The 5000-nt window shown below is 41.2% G+C and overlaps 1 pseudogene; it reads left to right on the top strand.

Annotated features, from left to right (window-relative positions):
• Positions 1–5000, top strand: part of LOC142912681 (28S ribosomal RNA) — a 10582-nt pseudogene that overhangs the window by 3233 nt on the left and 2349 nt on the right.

The following is a 5000-nucleotide window of genomic DNA, read 5'->3' on the forward strand; positions in this document are numbered from 1 at the left end:
CCTTCCATGACCTTCCATAACTCGTCCTTGGAAAAGGAAGAGGAGATGAACTACGATTTTTACGAACAGATTAAAAGTCTAGTTGAGTCGGATGACTCTTCAGATGACTTTACAGAGGATGATGAGGATGTGGAGGAGTCCTTCCTCGACATATCGGCTGAGGAACCCGTGTTGGGAAAGTTTCCCATTGACACCAAGGGAACTATCACGGTTGTACTGCCTAGTCTGGAGTATATATGCGTTATCTGTAAACAACACATGGGCAAAGCATCCGAACTTGTTGCACATTTTAACATCAAACACAGAGACATTCCTCTGGTGTTTAAGTGTGCTAAATGTGACAAAACCAACTCAAACCACCGATCGATTGCCTGTCATGCCCCCAAATGTGGGGGAATAAAGTTAACTGAGGAAAGCTTACCAATGGTCTGTGAATGTTGCCAGGCACGCTTTGCAACTCTAAGTGGCCTTTCGCAGCACAAGAGGCATGCTCACCCAGTCACCCGTAATGAGGAAAGGATTAAAGATGGTATAAAGGGTACCTCGCAGAGAGGGGTACACCGTAGCTGCTGGTCTTTGAAGGAAGTAGAACAGCTGGCCCATCTAGAGTTGCAGTTTCAGGGGAAAAAGAATATCAATAAGATCATTGCTGAAGCGCTTGGGACTAAGACCAACAAGCAAGTCTCTGACAAGAGACGGGACCTAAGTAAAAAGACAGGGGCCCCCATGTCAGACAGCTTACATTTTTCTTCTAGGCCTCTTGAGACATTGTCTCCCCCACCAAATGTAACAACGGGGACTTCATCCATACTCGCTCAAGCAGCTGAGCGGCTTACGAATGAGAATTCTGGGACCCTGGAAAAGCCTGCAATGAAGGCAATAAAGGCTTGGCTTAACGGCGAGGGCCAACATGATGCCCTCGTAGAAACTGCCACAGCATTGATGCTTTGTCCGATGAGATTGGTGAAAAACAAAGGCAAACGTTCAAAACCCGAGAACGACATTATTAAACCCAGGATATTACCCACACGATCTTGGATGAAGAAGAGAGCGGAAAAACGAGGAAGCTTCATGAAGCACCAGAAGCTCTTCTTTAAGAACCGCTCTCTTCTTGCGTCCTTAGTCCTGGATGGCACTGAACGTCATGAATGCCGAATCCCGAACGCAGATGTATATCGTTTTTACTGCGAAAAATGGGAGAAGGTGTTGCCATTCAATGGCCTGGGCCAATTTAAGTCATCAGGTGTTGCAAATAACGAATACTTTGAGCCCCTAATTTCGGTGGAGGAAGTTCAGACTGCCATACGGGCCATTAAACCAACGTCAGCAGCTGGGCCAGATGGCCTAACAAGGGCTGCAATCTGTGCTGCCGACCCCGAGGGTCGGACACTGACAGCCCTATTTAATGCATGGATGATTACAGGAATTATTCCCAAAGAGTTGAAAAAGAATAGGACGATTCTTATTCCTAAGGTTACGGACGATGAAAAGCTGAAAGAATTGGGGAACTGGAGACCAATAACGATCGGTTCAATGATTCTGAGATTATTTTCCAGAATAATGACTGCACGTCTTGCTCGTGCTTGTCCCTTAAACCCAAGGCAGCGTGGTTTTATAGCGGCATCTGGCTGCTCTGAAAATCTTAAGGTGCTACAGGACCTTATGAGACATGCTAAGAAATTGCACAGGCCGTTGGCTGTCATGTTTATCGACATAGCGAAAGCTTTTGACTCGGTTTCGCATGCTCATATTTTATGGGTGTTAAGGCACAAGAAAGTAGATGAACACGTGGTGGGCATCATCCAGAACGCCTACGATCGGTGTACGACCTCGTTCAAAAGCAATGGCGAGTCGACTCGAGAAATTAGCATACGTGTTGGTGTCAAACAGGGTGACCCCATGTCACCCCTGCTCTTCAATCTTGCCATGGACCCTTTGATATGCACCCTAGAGTCACACGGAGTTGGGTACTCCATTGATACCGACCACGTGACAGCTCTTGCGTTTGCTGATGATTTGGTGTTGGTGAGCGAATCTTGGGTTGGTATGGCCGCCAATCTAGCGATCTTGGAATCATTTTGTGGGCTATCGGGATTGGAGGTTCAGGCCAGAAAGTGCCAGGGCTTCATGATAAGCCCAACCAAAGATTCATATACGGTGAACAACTGCGACCCATGGACTATCAAAAATAAAGATGTCCATATGATCCAACCTGATGAATCAACGAAATACCTTGGTCTGAAAATTGGCCCTTGGACTGGCACTATACAGCCTGATCTACATTGTCAGCTAAAGACATGGATCTCGAAAATCGATGAGGCGCCTCTGAAGCCAACTCAGAAGGTTGAACTACTCAATGCCTATGCCCTCCCCAGATTGTTATATCCTGCAGACCACTCGGACTGCAAGCAATCAACTCTCCGTGGGTTGGACCAAGAGATTAGAAAGGCGGTAAAAGGATGGCTCCACCTTCCCGCTTCAACTTGTGATGGACTGTTATATGCCAGAGCCCGAGACGGAGGCCTTGCCATCTTGAAACTGGAAAAAACAATCCCTTCGGTTCAAGTTAGAAGGCTGCAACGTATAGCAAACTCGTCCGATGCTATCACCCGTAATATTGTGTCCTCGCAGGGTATGGAGGAAGAATACCGTAATTTGTGGGTACGAGCAGGGGGTGACAGTGATGCAATCCCAACATTCGTTCTCAGGGACTCGGTGTCAAAAGAACCTGTATATCCGAGACCCTGCGATTGGAGGGAGCATGAATTTCAGAGATGGTGCGAAAAGCCGGTTCAAGGAAGGGGCATTGTAAACTTTGCGCATGATAGAATCAGTAATGCTTGGTTGAGGCCATGGTGCGGCTTTAAACAATGCTTCTTTATCGCAGCACTACAACTAAGGGCAAATATTTACCCAACAAGAGAAAGCTTGAACAGAGGCAGAGATGGGGCCTTACGTTCCTGCAGGAAATGCTCTGCCAGACTCGAGTCCCTTTCGCACATTCTCGGTCAATGTCCTGCAGTACAGAAAGCAAGAATTGCGCGACATAACAAGATCAGTAACATTCTGGCAGACGAAGCGGCTAGATTGGGCTGGTCCGTATACAAAGAGCCACGGTTCATATCCGAGACGGGAGAGATGAGAAAGCCTGACCTCGTGTTTGCAAAAGATGAGGAGGCGGTTGTGATCGATGTCACCGTCCGTTTTGAGCTTTCAAAGAATACCTTGTCAGATGCTGCCTCGCACAAAGTTTCGTACTATACCCCTCTTGGTGATCAAGTCAAAGTGCTGACGAAGGCTAGCAAGGTCACATTCTTTGGATTCCCGGTTGGGGCAAGAGGAAAGTGGCCCCTTGAGAATAACGAGGTACTTACCTCCCTGGGCCTGACCAAACCCAGAACGACATCACTGGCCAAGATGATTTCCCGCAGAACGCTGCTTTTCTCTCTTGATATTCTGAGAATGTTCTGTGGAAATTATGCGGTCTATGAACAGTCATAGACAACCTCCGAAACAAATAATAGTTTTGTTTTAAGATGTCATTTGTTTTAGATTGATTTTGTTATTTTCGAAGGTGAAGTCGGTTTTTATTTCATTTTACTATTTTCCACAATTTAGATTGTTATTTTCCAAGATGAAGTCTTGGTTCTTTTTTTTATTGTTAGTTTTTTTTTTTTTAACACGTCGTATTTGTTACTTTAGAGCTTAGAGGGGACTTTATTTTCGCCTTACTATTTTCTGCCTACAAAGAAGATTAAAAATAAGCTTTTTTCAAGATGGTTTTGTTATTTTCCAAGGTGAAGTCTTGGTATTCTTATTTTACTATTTTCCATAAAGAAGACCTTTCTTTTAGATTTTGTTATTTTCCAAGACGAAGACTTGGTATTTTTATTATATTGCTATTTTTTACACGAAGCTTATTCAAGAGCACTTATATAGATTAGACTTTGTTATTTTAATTCTTTATTTTTGGACTACATCAGTTCGAGAGTCCTGTAACTTACTATTTTCTGCCTACAAAGAAGATTAGAAATAAGCTTTATTTAAGATGTTTTAGATTAGATTTTGTTATTTTCCAAGGTGAAGTCTTGGTTTTTTTTATTTTACTATTTTCCACAAAGAAGACTTTTCTTTTCTTTTAGATTTTGTTATTTTCCAAGACGAAGACTTGGTATTTTTTTGCTATTTTTTACAGGAAGCTTTATTCAAGAGCACTTATATAGATTAGACTTTGTTATTTTAATTCTTTATTTTTGCACTACATCAGTTCGAGAGAAGACCACAAACCAGCTTTATTTAAGATGTTTTAGATTAGATTTTGTTATTTTCCAAGGTGAAGTCTTGGTTTTTTATTTTACTATTTTCCACAAAGAAGACTTTTCTTTTAGATTTTGTTATTTTCCAAGACGAAGACTTGGTATTTTTTTATTGCTATTTTTTTACACGAAGCCTATTCAAGAGCACTTATATAGATTAGACTTTGTTATTTTAATTCTTTATTTTTGGACTACATCAGTTCGAGAGTCCTGTAACTTACTATTTTCTGCCTACAAAGAAGATTACAAATAAGCTTTATTTAAGATGTTTTAGATTAGATTTTGTTATTTTCCAAGGTTAAGTCTTGGTTTTTTTTTATTTTACTATTTTCCACAAAGAAGACTTTTCTTTTCTTTTAGATTTTGTTATTTTCCAAGACGAAGACTTGGTATTTTTTTGCTATTTTTTACAGGAAGCTTTATTCAAGAGCACTTATATAGATTAGACTTTGTTATTTTAATTCTTTATTTTTGCACTACATCAGTTCGAGAGAAGACCACAAACTAGCTTTATTTAAGATGTTTTAGATTAGATTTTGTTATTTTCCAAGGTGAAGTCTTGGTTTTTTATTTTACTATTTTCCACAAAGAAGACTTTTCTTTTAGATTTTGTTATTTTCCAAGACGAAGACTTGGTATTTTTTTTATTGCTAGTTTTTTTTATATGTTACTTCAGAGCATAGA

Source organism: Petromyzon marinus, unplaced genomic scaffold (assembly GCF_048934315.1).
Source record: "Petromyzon marinus isolate PM22_M1 ecotype Great Lakes invasive population unplaced genomic scaffold, UKy_Petmar_22M1.pri1.0 PM_G_Scaffold_21, whole genome shotgun sequence".
Classification (NCBI taxonomy): Eukaryota; Metazoa; Chordata; class Hyperoartia; order Petromyzontiformes; family Petromyzontidae; genus Petromyzon; species Petromyzon marinus.